This window comes from Schistocerca serialis, chromosome 8 (genome assembly GCF_023864345.2).
Source record: "Schistocerca serialis cubense isolate TAMUIC-IGC-003099 chromosome 8, iqSchSeri2.2, whole genome shotgun sequence".
Lineage (NCBI taxonomy): Eukaryota > Metazoa > Arthropoda > Insecta > Orthoptera > Acrididae > Schistocerca > Schistocerca serialis.
In genome coordinates this window covers 457,320,971-457,336,244 of record NC_064645.1, presented here as the reverse complement: position 1 = coordinate 457,336,244, position 15,274 = coordinate 457,320,971, and positions in this window count along the sequence as shown.

The window sequence follows — 15,274 nt, the reverse complement described above, 5'->3', positions numbered from 1 at the left end:
CATGAGTGCTAAAAGGGACTCGTTAAACTTCGGTTACACGATAAATCAGTCTAATCTAAAAGCCGTAAATTCAACTAAATACCTAGATATTACAATTACGAACAACTTAAATTGGAAGGAACACACAGAAAATGTTGTAGGGAAGGCTAACCAAAGACTGCGTTTTATTGGCAGGATACTTAGAAAATGTAACAGATCTACTAAGGAGACTGCCTACACTACGCTTGTACGTCCTCTTTTAGAATACTGCTGCGCAGTGTGGGATCCTTACCAGATAGGACTGACGGAGTACATCGAAAAAGTTCAAAGAAAGGCAGCACGTTTTGTATTATCGGGAAATATGGGAGAGAGTGTCACAGAAATGATACAGGATTTGGGATGAACATCATTACAAGAAAGACGTTTCTCGTTGCGGCGGAATCTTCTCACGAAATTCCAATCACCAACGTTCTCCTCTGAATGTGAAAATATTTTGTTGACATCGACCCACATAGGGAGGGAGCTTTGATGCTCGTAAGGAAAGATATAGGTGTTCATTCTTTCCGCGCGGTATACGAGATTGGAATAATATAGAATTGTAAAGGTCGTTCGATGAACCATCTCCTAGGCACTAAAATGTGATTTGCAGAGTATCCATGTAGGGTAGATGTATAACTCTTCCATGTTTTTATATGTAACCCAACTCACGACTGATTCCATAAAATGTTTATCCCTCTTCTCCTATTCCAAAACGCTCTGGCATGCAATAGTGAATGAATGTACGTGTGTTTCATTTTGCTGTACGGTGGTTTAGTCTGCTGCGGAGAATCAGCGGCAGTCTTACAGAATAGCCAACCCTTGTAGTTCTCAGGTACGCAAAGAGGTTGTTTACCTTTGTGTGAAAGTTACCGGTGTTAGGTTGGTGGCGGAAGCCTCATCTCTGGGATTTCCTGGACGCGGGGTCGTGTGGGAGAAGTTTTAGTGTGATGTGTTCAGTCTGCTTCCAGCTCTCCGACGGTCTGCAGCCGAGATCTCTTCGAGGAAGGGTGAGTTGATTTAACCGCGTGGCGCGTTGTCTCATAGCGAGAGGGAAACTTTTAGCTTTTGTCCTTGCATTTTGTCTTGTAAAGATTGTTTTGCTAGGTCGCAGCAGGGAGTGCAAGGCTTTTCCAGACTTTCAGTTTGATTCCTACTGCAGACTTTGGTCCGTAAGAAGAACGTAGCAGACAGGAATTGCGTATGTTGAAGCGATCTCACGTAGGAAGTGCGTCCTCAGCTCAGTGTGAATGTTTGTGTGCCTGCGACTGCGTGTGTATACATTGTAATCTTTACCGAATATTGATAATTTTTGCCTCTTTGTGAATTTTCTTTGTTTCATTACTATATGTTCGTTGGAAGCCATTCACGTGGATTAATATTAGGGTTTGTTGGCCCTCTGCCATTACCCTTTGTCTATTGAAATGTTAATTGTTCGCGGCTGGGCGGTTTAATGTTGCTAAAATTTGGTCACGGTATGTAGCATGGAGAGCTGCATCAAACGAGTCTCAGGACTGAAGACAACAACAACAAACATGTAGAAATTGTGTCTCCGAGAATCACGTGGTCACAGGAGTTAACTGTGAGCCCAACTTCCCGGTAGCCTCCTGTCTCGGTCCTCGAGTTTACTTAGTGCTCTGATTTTGGAATATTAAATAAATATATCCTGTCCGAGTTATTCAGTTGCATTTGTGGTTTGTGATTTCATGTTAAGCGCGTGTACGTGTATGTGTGGCCCTCGTTGAGGCGGTTTCTCCAAACCGAGGCTCAACTTTAAATGCAACTGTGATAATCAGATTTACTCTTTTATTTAACTATTTCTCAACGCAGCGGAACAATCCTCCTAGCTTCGTTGCATGTTGGTGTTGGGACCGTCCTTGCTGTTCTTTGAATGACTGTGGGTCTCAATGCCAGTATTAAACCTTCCCCGTCCCCTTCTAATTACGACCGCGATACTAAATTAAGAGAGTCTCTTGTGGGTCGTACAGCGTTTCACAAGCAATCGTACGTAGTTACCAGGCAACAGCAGTTATATAGATGTCTTATATCAATGTATTAAGAAATAAATAATTTTGTTTCAAGTCTTATCCAGCGTACGAATGTTATGTCTCTTTTACCTACGCCATTTACCATGCAATTTCCTCGATAGCCCATCCATAGCGTTTCCATGCACACAGTTGCAATAATTAGTGTCCCCTTTTTATTTAAAAAACAAATTCTTTAGAATAGATCTTGTTTTCAGGAATGTTGTTGCAAGCTACCCTTATTCGCAGTGTTCACGCACCTTTTACTTTATTTTAATATTTGATTCATGTGAACAATCCCTGGCGCATGTTAATAATCACATCACATTTTTTTATGAATGACATTGCAGTGAATGTTCTTTTATGAGTTTTTCTTATGACTAAATTAATTAATTTTCCAACTCTGCGAACCTCTCGTTTGTCGTGTGGCTAGAGTTGGTGGCGACTCGATATTTCACTTCTATTTTAATGTCAGATAGCATTTCCATTTGCGTGTGGCTCTTTTAGCCATCTGGATATAGCTCTGGGCTCCACTCAATTCATAGGCATCCCCTTAAGCGCACGTCACTTACAAAGTCAGACAGAATTATATCCAAATTCTTCAAAGCCCTAAGTCTGAATGCTTCTTTTATTGCCTATAGGAATCCCTCTTTTATAGTATAATGCCCTATAGTAAAAGAATGAATTGCTGAAATGTAATATCTCGAGATCTTTATGGAAACAACACGAATCTCGAAATTCTCTGCAACTCTGGACTTAGCTTAATTGTGCTGTAAATCGCCTACAAAGCTACTAAATAAATCATCTGCTGATGGTTGGTTGGTTGGCTGATTTGGGGGAAGGGGACCGAACAGTGAGGTCATCGGTCCCATCGGATTAGGGAAGGATGGGGAAGGAAATGGTCCGTGCCCTTTCAAAGGAACCATCCCAGCATTTGCCTAAAGCAGGATGGCCGGACGCGGATTTGAACCGTCGTCCTCCCAAATGCGAGTCCAGTGTGCTAACGACAGCGCCCCTCGCTCGGTTCTCATCTGCTGAAGTGAATCTGCAGTGGCATGGATTTTGCCGAAGGCAGATCGTTTGTAGTGAGTTGTGCTCGCACCTGCTACTACTCAGATCAAGCTAAATGGACCCATGTGTGTCTAATAGTTCACAGACCTGAAGAATGGGTCCAGGACAAAATAATACTTTTGACATGTCGAGTAACTTTCAGTTATTATTCAGAATAAACATAGAAACGTCATTAACATACAGGTGGAAGACGAATGTTACGTGGTCAAATACAGATGAAAAACTAAAGCATTTAAATCACTCTTTATATTTATGCAATCCTTCAAAACGGAGCTGTAGCTCCGAAATGCGACGAACAAAATTAGATAACAAAACTTTTTAGCTGAAGACGGATAATTGTTAATTTGTATACCACAGAATTTGCGAGCCATAGATACAAATGTCCACAATCGGACCACATTGTTTACGAACACCACACATTCACAAAAGCACAAAAGAACGCAATATACTTTCAGATCACCTTAAATGAGTGTGAAAGTAACATTACATTCGATTTATATCCACAGATATCACAATGAAATGCCCGGATTAATCCCTTCATCTTCTGACAAGGCCTCGATCGAAGCAGATGAACCTAACCTATTGCATATGGATACAAGAGCGCACCTGAAACAATATAAAAGTAATCAAGTAAATGCAGCACAGGCATGCAACATTCTCACAAAAGCTGGAAGTTGCAGTTCACTAACGCCCACCTCAAATCACTCACACGACAACACGTCTCAACTCGTGATAAGGCGTCAGCGCGCAGGCTGTGTAAACAGTGCGTTCAGCTGCCAGTGCAGCGAGAAGGGTAGTACTGTTACTCGTGTGCAAGCGGAAAGATGCTCCTATCGGAGCACAAAAAAGGCTCATACGCTCATTCTTAAAAGCTTCTGGCTGAAACGTGGCGCAACAGCTGCCTCATTCTACTTTTCTAGCACTTTTACAAATTTGCCTTAAAAATTTTGGAATTCTAAAATATTGCGGTCGCTTTTTAACGTGCAACTCACCTCTCACTCCGAAGAGGTCCCCTAACTGTAATTCGCTCACATCCACTAGTCCATCTCTGTTCGTTGCTCATACCGTCCCCTTCCAATTGTCCATTGTCATTTACTCGTTCAGCACAACTCCTTCTTATCTGTTTGTGTCTCTCTATCGGTTACTGTCTCCTGTCACACGGCCAAAGTCTCCTTCGTTCTGCCCTGCTCCTACTGTCTCCTCACACTGTTTATCTCTCTCTCTCTCTCTCTCTCTCTCTCTCTCTCTCTCTGCACTGCAATCGTAATTGACAATGTCGTTGGGTCAATACGTGAACACACAGGGGTGGTCTGCTAAGGAGAATCATGTTCAATAATGTGCAATGACCGGTGGTTCTGAAACACTGTGCACCAGCGGCAGAGATGCCACAAGTCACCATCTACCCTGCTTAATAGAGCAGAAAAGCCTCCGAACTCCACGTTCTGTGGAGAGTGATGGATGCCCAACCATTTAGCGACTAGTGCTAGTTTTAACTGCCGTTCTACGTCTTTCCGTAGAAGCTCACGATAGTAGCACGTGAACATTCGGCCAGCTTCGCCATTTTCGAGATACTCGTTCACAGGTTCTGCGCAATAATAATGTGCCCTTTGTCAAAGTTGCTCACCTGAAGGGACTTCCCGATTTGCAGCCCCCGTCCGTGTCTGCTCTTCTTACATGCTTTTGTTATCGCGTCACGTGCTCGCAACGCCACCGGGCGGCATCCGATGTCGCGGTGCGTAGTGGTCAAAACGTTTTGGCTTATCAGCGTAGTTGGCTTACGATAAATGTCTGTATCCAGCTGCTCATAAACGTGCACATTTTTCTTCAATGTTCTACTGGGTTGCAAAGTGAGGAGTGGACAGTTTTACAATTAAGAAAGCATAGAATACCATAGTACAGGTTGGTTTAGTTAACGGTATTGCAGAAAAAGCAATTCATGATTTTTTCAAAAAAAGTGAAGAAGCAGACAGTGTCATTTAAAAACTAGGTCGACCACATTTCCTTGTCATGGTTTGGCACCTACTGCAACAAAATTGCTAATCCCTTTAAGGAGAACTAAAGTGAAGGTTGGATTCCATACAGAGAAAAATTCGGATTATTTAGGCGCCATAGCTTGGATAAGAAGTTACATGTACTTGTGTATTGTGTATTGAACCGGGAACCCAGAAACGACGGAGCGGCTTCGACCCGCCGTAGCCCTCAGTGGTTCACAACCCCACAACAGGCCCCAGCAGTCCATCCACATCACCGTCGCCACACACCTAACCCAGGGTTATTGTGAGGTTCGGCCCCATTATGGGCTATAATTAACAAAAAAAGTTTTGCTTCTACTCGGTTCCGAGAGTTCCGGAGCCGGTATAGAAAATTGGAATAGAGATCATCTTAATCGTCATATCCGCCCATTTTATTGCTCATGAAAACCAACATTGCACATTGTACCACTATAAAGCGAGACCTTCAGAGTTGGTGGCCCAGATTGCTGTACACACCGGTACCTCTACTACCCAGTAGCACGTCCTCTTAAATTGATACATGCCTGTATTAGTCGTGGCATACTATCGACAAGTTCATCAAGGCATTGTAGGTCCAGATTGTCCCACTCCTCAACTGCGATTCGGCGTACATCCCTCAGAGTGGTTGGTGGGCCACGTCGTCCATAAACAGGCATGGTCGATAGGGTTCATGTCTGGAGAACATGCTGGCCATTCTACTCGAGCGCTATCGTTATCCTGAAGGAAGTAATTCACAAGATGTGCATGATGGCGGTGCGAATTGCCGTCCATGAAGACGAATGCATCGCCAATGTGCTGCCGATATGGTTGTACTGTCAGTCGGAGGATGGCATTCACATATCGTACAGCCGTTACGGCGCCTTCCATGACCACCAGCGGCGTACGTCGGCTCCACATAATGCCACCTCAAAACATCAGGGCACTCTCTGGACAGTGTGCCTAAGGCGCTCAGCCTGACGGGGTTGCCTTCAAACACGTCTCCGACGATTGTCTGGTTGAAAGCATATGCGACACGCATCGGTGAAGAGAACGTGATGCCAGTCCTGAGTGGTCCATTCGGAAAGTTGTTGGGCCCATCTGTACCGCGCTGCATGGTCTCGTGGTTGCAAAGACGGACTCCGCCATGGACGTCGGGAGTGAAGTTGCGCATCATGCAGCCTATTGCGCACACTTTGAGTTGTAATATGACGTCCTGTGGCTGCACGAAAAGCATTATTCAACATGGTTGCTGTCAGGGTTCCTCCGAACCATAATCCGTAGGTAGCAGTCATCCACTGCAGTAGTAGCCCTTGGGCGGTCTGAGCGAGGCATGTCATCGACAGTTCCTGTCTCTCTGTACCTCCCCGATGTCCGAACAACACAGCTTTGGTGAATTCCGAGACGCCTGGACACTTCCCTTGTTGAGATCCCTTCCTGGGTCAAAGTAACAACGCGGACGCGATCGAACCGTGGTATTGACCGTCTGGGCATAGTTGAACTACAAACAACACGAACCGTGTACCTCCTTGCTGCTGGAATGACTGAAACTGATCGTCTGTTGGACCCCCTCCGTCTAATAGGTGCTCATCATGCATGGTTGTTTACATCTTTGGGCGGGTTTAGTGACGTCTCTCAACAGTCCAAGGGGCTGTGTCTGTGATACAATATCCACAGTCGTCGTCTACCTTCAGAAGTTCTTGGAAGCGGGGTGATGCAAAACTTTTTTTGATGTGTGTACTATTTGGCCTTCTAGGCATTTGTACTAGTTGCATCACATTGTTCTGTTTGTGTTTGGATATCAAGTAAAATATGTACACCTGTCTCTAAGTTATGAAACACTCTGAAGCTGTCTGTAAATTAACTACATAAAATTTCTCCCTATACGAGCTTTAGTAGTTGTCTTGTATTTAGAGGAACAAGCTGCATTACAATTATCTTCCCTTTGCATGTCAAACTGGGAATATTGGTAGTAACCTTCATCCTACACTTTGTTGCCAAAATATTGTAATACGAATTTCTGTAATTCGTCTTCATTGACAATGAAATTATCAACCTTTTGTTCTTGTGCATTTATAAAAGATCAAAATTATTAGGAGCACTATCTATTGAAAATGTCATAATTTCTTGAGTTATTGATCAGTATTTGTATTCAAAAGGTGAAGACAAATATTACATCACAAAATCAAAAACATGAATCACAGTAAATCAAATATATTACGAGAACAAAATGTTAAGTAAATAGGAAAATAATCTATGTAAATTGCAAACAGATAGCTCACCTGAATTGAGCAGCACGAAACATCATGGATGTAAAATAATTATTTTAACTCTCCATCTCAAATCCGCTTAATTGTGAGGATGTGTTAAAATTTCTCATACTGTGATGGAGGAACAGTTAAAGTTTTACCATGAATCACTACTTCCATCCATCAATTTTCTAATATTTATTACATTCTTTTGAGAATATTTTGCTTGTCACAGCAAACGTTTTTTGTGTATACTGGTCATTAGTTCTGCTTTTTGTTATAATGGCTCACAAATAAATTTAAAAAAAACTGCAGTATTTGTATAATCATTTCCATCAAACTGAAATTAGTAGGAAAAGAAGAAATTTGGATATATATAAAAAAAGAGGAAAAGTCAGAAACATTTAAGGGCCCTCATCACGATTTTTAAAACTCTGATAAAAATTATTTTTTGTTGTAAGTCCGGTTCATCTAGTTTATTGATCCAAATTGGATTAAATCTAAGTTCATCTTCCATCTTAATTTCATCCAAAAGTACATTTTGATCAATTTTAGTAACTTACATTATTATGAGTTGCATAAATTCATATATTTCTCTCGCACTCAAAGAATAATCATTCCACACTGCACAAGCTTAATGGCTTATACTGTAAGACTGGCGTTTTACTTTTTTTTTTTTAATGATAACTACTACCTATAAAAGGGTACAAATTTTGATAAATATTCATGAATATAAATGTATTAAAGATCATGGTCTGTTTTTAATTGTGTATTAATAATTTTTCACTATGGCACACTGCTATCAAAAACAACTTCTCGGTTTCAGTGACTTTGTGACATGAGAAGTGTTTGTTTTCATGAGAACCAAATATTCAGAATTGTACTGGATGACAAGGTTTTTGGGAGTCTTATGCTTTCCACAGGGTTACAAAAGTCAGAGATTTGCTATGCATAACATTGTGCGAGGGGGCTGGGCTTATAATTGTAACAATCCCAGGCTGATTTGCTCTGACCTGCATTGAACCTATTGATACCTGATTTCCAAAGCCAAGACTCCAGTACCGTTTGTGCAAAGTTAAGTGTCTTTCAGCTTTGGCGGGGAGTCCATTATTTCTGCTCGAGTTTCTGTTGACTGCAGGCTCGTTTCTTATTTAAATATTATGTGTGTGCAGTTTTTCAAACGTTCAGAAAGGTATATGCAGTACTTTCAATAAGAAGAGTCATCCAGGTACTTCACATTTGATTTAATAACGGACCATAACAAAAACAATAACTGGATATATTAACACAAATCATACTTTCAAATAATTCATCGATTTGTACATTCTGATGTACAAAAATTTATGTCTCAGTCATATTTTCATGCAAAAGTAGCTTCTTGAGAGTGTATGTTGGGCGGGTGTGTATCTTCGGTTTTTGAAGAAAATGTCAGTCGGCTTGTATGGAATGAGGTGCGAGGACGGAACTGTTTTTGTGTACTTGTAACTCTGCACTCGTTAATCATTGGTTGCGGTTACTTTGGTATTTTGTATTTTACAGAAGAAAGTTTGAGTTGATTGTCATTATGGCGAAAAGGAAATGCATCTTCTTCCTCAGATGCACACGAAACGAAAGACTGCATTTTATTCAAGCAGCTGATAAAAACCTGGGTCGTTCTTAACAGCAGGCCAACGGAGGATCTCATGCTCAAAAAGACGCTGTCGAAATTAAGCATCTTGCAATTATTTATTGAATGTACTCCATTCCAAACTAATTTGAAGTGGAAATTAGATGCTGTCTGCTTTAAAATGCTTTATTGACTAATTTTTCTCAATAACGCTGCTGTCGGAGCTGGGTGCATTTCACTTCGAAAAATCAGTTTCCTTTGGGTACAATCCCTGTTTATTTTATGAATGTGACTGAAGGCAGCCAGTATTCTTTTCTATATGGACTTTTCAAGTAATTCCTCGTTTTGTCTCAAATGTACAGTCATCTGGAGCTACTTTCTTCTCAGAGCCATTTTCTGTAATTCTCTTTTCTGTATACAGACATTCAAGTTTAACTATGCTGCCTTAGTTTCAGACTGGGCTTAGGAATTATACGCGTTCTGACGCAGCCTAAATGCTGTTTCCTTTTTTGTGTCTTTTCCTTTGTGTGCTGTCTTCTTTTTGACGTTCGGTGGTTAGAGTTTACCTAGGTACTTCAATATCTGCGTTATTTTTATCTCACGATACATTACCTTCTCTGCCCATGTTAAATCTTGTGTATTTAAGTTCTCGTATTCTATATTTCCAAAAGACAGATTTCTGTATTTTTGGTTTCAATATCCAGCTGTCACTCGTAAATGTTGCGAAGACGAGCCAACTGACTTTATGATCAGCCTTTTGATAGCCTTGTCTGATAATACTTGGGATATTGTGTTGAGTCATTTATTTCTCCCATTATTGGATTACCTTTTCCAGGATACTAACAGAAATGGGACAAGAGCATCTCTTTGCTTTTCTTCTGTTATTGTTTCACGGAGAATTAACGTGTGATCGAGTGTTCTGTAATGTTTATTTTTTCAGTACTATTGTCATATTTCCAAACTTTTTTCACCATTTTGTAAGTATGTCTCGTTGCATGGAGTCATACGCCTTCTAAAATCAACAAAAGTCGTCATTACCTTCATGTCACCTGATAGCATATTCGTTATTCAATGTCTCAAATGTGAAAATGTGGATATTAATAAAATTTTCTCTGGCTTCCAGTCACGTCAGGTGGTTAAAACCCATGGGCTTTCGACCGAGATCTCCTCAGTCATTGTCAAGTGGTAAGAATGACTGCTGTGTCGATGTGACCGCGTAGTTATATAGCCACACTGCTGTCTGTGACGTCACTGGTGCTCTCTTCCTCGCCATATATAGTAATGTTTTCATCCCTCGTCCGTCGCGACCGTTTTAACCTCGCGATAGCCGCGTCCCAGGCTGTGCTGAGCTGCAAACCGCCGTCCTTGTTGATGGTGTTTTCAGAGGTTTTTATTTCAACAGCTTCTTTTATGACACTATCCCAAAATCCCTTCGTCCTCATAACGACAGATGTTTCGTCGAATAGAATTCGGTGTCCATTTTCTAAGGCGTGTTCTACCACGGCTGTTTTTTCTCCATATCGTAGGCGTAAGCACCTCTCGTGTTCCGTCTGGCGTTGCTCCACAGTGCGTACAGTGTGGCCGACGTAGTGACAGCCACACTGACATGGTATCTTGTTCACTCTGGCCCCATGGTAGAGAAAAACTGGGAGAATTCTTAGAACACCTGAACAGCATTCACGGCCACATCAAGTGTACGATGGAAGTCGAGACAGATGGTGCACCGCCCTTCCTTCTTGACGTCCTCATTCGACGGGAAACCAATGGACACCTCGGCCACAGTGTCTACAGGAAACCGACACACACGGATTGGTATCCGCACGCTCTCAGCCGCCACCATCCGGCACAAAAACGTGGCGTTCTGAATACCCTCGCCCATCGTGCTAAAGTCGTCTCAGATGCAGAAAGTCTGCCACTATAAATGGACCACCGCCGAAAAGTCTTCCGGGAAAACGGATACAGCCACGGATAGGTGCTACAGGCTATATCTGGTGTGACACACAAGAAACACACCGACAGAGAAGAGAACACCACCGAAGAAGAAAGCAAGAAACTTATGTTTTTGCCTTTCTGTGGTACAATGTCGGAAAAGATTAGCCGGCTCCTGAAGAGACATAACATTTCATCTGTGTACAGGCCCCCAGAAAAAATTCGACAGCTCATGAGGCCTGTGAAGGACGATCTAGGGCTTAGAACGCCTGGAGTGTACAAGATACCATGTCAGTGTGGCTGTCACTACGTCAGCCAAACAGTACGCACTGTGGAGCAACGCCGGACGGAACACGTGAGGTGGTTACGCCTACGCTATCGAGAAAAATCAGCCGTGGCAGAACACGCCTCAGAAAATGGATACCGAATTCTATTCGACGAAACATCTGTCGTTATGAGGACGAAGGGATTTTGGGATAGTGTCATAAAAGAAGCTGTTGAAATAAAAACCTCTGAAAACACCATCAACAAGGACGGCGGTTTGCAGCTCAGCACAGCCTGGGACCCGGCCATCGCGAGGTTAAAACGGTCGCGACGGACGAGGGATGAAAACATTACTATATATGGCGAGGAAGAGAGCACCAGTGACGTCACAGACAGCAGTGTGGCTATATAACGACGCAGCCACGGTGACACAGCAGTCATTCTTACCACTTGACAATGACTGAGGAGAGCTCGGTCAAAAGCTCATGGGATTTCAACCACCTGACGCGGCTGGAAGCCCGAGAAAAATTTTAGTAATTCGTACCGCCGCGAAACCATGCATTCCTACATGTACTGCTTATTATTGTCTTTTACTGATTGCAGTTGGGTAATCTCGTAACTTCCGATCCAAGTGGCTCTGTATTTTATTCTTTAGCGATTTAGAGTAAGTGTAAACGACTGGAAGAAGAGATACACCTCTGTTGTTTGTATATATTTGTTTTGTCCCCTTTTCTGTGTAAAAGGTGAATGACCATATTTAGCACACAAAATATGTGCGAAGGAAAGAAAAATCTTTCCAAATGGTGGGCTGTAGGAATCTCGTAACCAGTTATGTCATACGATAATCACTCCACACATATGCGATCTTTGCTGTGTTCAGATCTGTTGTACAAGTACCCGTAACTATTCTAGTATCGAGTATTTTGTCTCCCAGCAAATTTATGAAACTGCACAACGACCAAGTCCTTGTCAGCAGTTGTTTTTTTCTTCAGGTTCTTTTATCATGTTCTTCATTTTCATCTAATCTCGTGAGATACAATCGAAAACTTTATTCTTTGGTTCTTGGAATGTCAAGTGATTCTGCGGAGGTATACAGTTGTCTAGGTGTTTAAAATATTCGACCAGATAGTTGGAATTCCTGTTATGTTATTTTGAACAATATGATCATTCTTAAAGCAGACGTTTAGTGGTGAATAGCCTCAAAACTATGGGGTAGAAATGTAATAGAAGGCGCTGATATTATTCATCTTAAAGCTCTGTTCCTTTGTAAAGTAAATGCGTCATGAAAAAGAAATTATAATATTACTGAAGAACGTCCTTGAAAACTGAAATCTTCTCAGCCTTAGCCTCCTTCCCATTTCAACGTTACGTTCCCTATTTTTCTGAACTTAATGAAGCACGAATGGTAATGCTGAAAATATGTGGATTTACTTCTAGACACCGTGCGGACACGAATTTTGTTTTTCATTAGAAAAAAAGGACGAGACTGCCACTAATTACCGAGATTGTCCCTAATTATTAGCGTGGCTACTGTCCGCTAATTGTCGCGTGTGTAAGCGCCGCGGGCAAAATATTTAAATCTTCCGCCTCCGCGCTCTCCATTATGACAGGGGCGGAAGCCATTATAATTAGGCGTTTAATGTAATTACGTCAGCAAATTCCGGGCCTTGGTTACTTTGGTGAGCGCGTTCCACGCAAACAAAATGCGTGCGTCCTTTGTCGCAGTATGCACCTAGTGGCGGCTCGACGAACCAGAAGACCGATCGGTAATTCCGCAAATAACGGCGGAAAATGGCCGCGTTTAGGGAAATGCGTGCAGTGCGACATCCGAAGCGATGTCCCTTTGGCACACTGATTACGACCAAGCTCCACCCACCAACTGTCCAACACCGGAAGCGTCAAAGTCATAAACTTCTTATAATGTGTCCAGCGAATGGTTTCGCCATCAATAACATTTAATGGATCCGTTTTCTTTGAAAATTTGTCCTCCCCACTACCGCACCTTCCGCCCCTCTTCTTCCTTCCTCTCCAGCCTCCAGTCCCTCGGCAGGTCCCTACTAGCGGTATTTTATTCTTCATGAGTGCTCTGTCGTTTCCAGTGCTTTTTAAAGTGTCTTGCTATGTGTGATTTTTATCCTGTGGCCGACTTCTAACTTGTGTTTGCCTCCAGTGATTTTTAAGTGCACTTTGATCTGCCAGCTGTGTTCTGTTAACTTTATTTCGACTTTTTAACTGTCCCGCAGTGCATGTCCCTATCTTAGTGTGTATTTTAACTCCCATGTCCCTATCTTAGTGTGTATTTTAACTCCCATCATCTCTATTTACTGTCTTTTTTATAACCGAATTTTACCCCCCCCCCCCCCCCATTTTTTAATCACACTTCTGTATTTTCGTGAAGCCAATTGGCTGAAGAGTGGTGGATTGTGCCGCTGCCAGCCCTTCCCTGCCCTTATGGGGTTGGGGAATGAAATTAAAATATAGAAAAAAAATTGAAAATTTGAGCACTGTGTTGCTCCTCCTCCTGTAGCCACCAATATGAGAGTGACATTTCTACAGAAGTGCTGATCCAAGGGTAATTCCTCATTTACATGGTGTCTTCCGTCCCCTGTTGGAACTTCTCTGCTTTTTGGCTTTGAGGAGTTCAAAATACATAGTTTGTAGTTTCCTTTCATGTGATCTACAGCCTTTTGATACATGTATTACTCCATCCTGCATGCGTAACAGAAGCATTGTTCTTTTCACTCAACAAAAGTGAATGTCCAAGATATCGCCTAGCCTATATTTTTAACCTTATTTCTCCCTCTTACAATGACAGATGACGCTGGTACCTCAATAAATATTACACATCATTGCCCTACTTTGGTGTTAAGGAATCAAATAATTTCTAACTTTCCTCTAAGTGAAATTATTAAACCGACTACAAAAAATTTGAAGGTGGATACTTTCAAAGTCTCGTTCCTAACTGAACCTAATTTTCTTCATAAAAGCTCCAACCAGGCAAAAATATGACCATCTCTGTGTACGAGCCACAGTTTTGCTAAACATACTAATTCTGATGAAAAGTTATCCTGCGCCACCAAAGGTGTAACGAATTTAAACACCTGCAGATCCAAGTGTTATTCAAAACTATTCAAGAAAGGAAAAACAACTTAGTAAGGGTTCCGTACCTAAATCGGTATAAACGGAGTCTTTATAGTATCACTTAGTTGTCCGTTTGTTTGTCTGCCTGTCTGCCTGTCGAACTATAGAAAACCCTTTTTCTCAGGAACGGGTAGACGTAAGGAGTTGAAATAAATGTCGCATCCCATGTCTATGGTCCCTTGGTGGTATAAAAAATAGAAGTTGCTGAGTTAATGCGATCAAAACATGCGGCCACTTATGTAAAGTATTTTTAAACTGGCAGACTCACTTACCAAAATCTATATGACACATCCCGTTGACTTAGAATCATGAAATTTCATTCTGTAACTTAATAAAATAAAAAAAAAAACAGAAAATTGTCAATTTGCAATTACATATTTCTTTCGCCATTTCTTATTCCACTTCATACAAAGTTGAAACATTCTGGCACGTCTTGCAATTCTTGGGACCGATATCTTGCCATCATCAATTTCAATAACAGGCAAATATCTTGAAAACTCTAGATTTGGGGATCGAATAACTGTCTGTACACATAATTAAGTTTGTACGGAATCCCAAGAGCGGGAGTCCTCCAGACATCTCGCAAATTTTTACTCCCCAAGTTCACTTCTTTAAGACCGAGAAAATACTTTTTTTTCTGTTTCTCTAAGACATAAGATTTTGAGCATTTCTGATTGACAGGGTTGAAATAAACATCTTTCTGGGTTGTGTGACTACTGCTTTTCTATGTTTGGGAATACCAAAATGATAAGATTGGATTCACCTTCAAAACTGCAGGCATCCACTTTCGATCACCACCGCAGCCTGCTTTCGAAAACAGATCGAGATGTTGCTTTTAGCTGCGTAGAAAGCTATCTTCTCCTTGACTTCGAGTAAGCCCGAAAAAAATTTTCCCATATCAGTGCACCTGTTCATAAAGTCTGCTTTTAAGTCCACTGCCAACCCTAGTTTTTCACGTTCTTTATTTTCTACTGCAATTACTCTCAG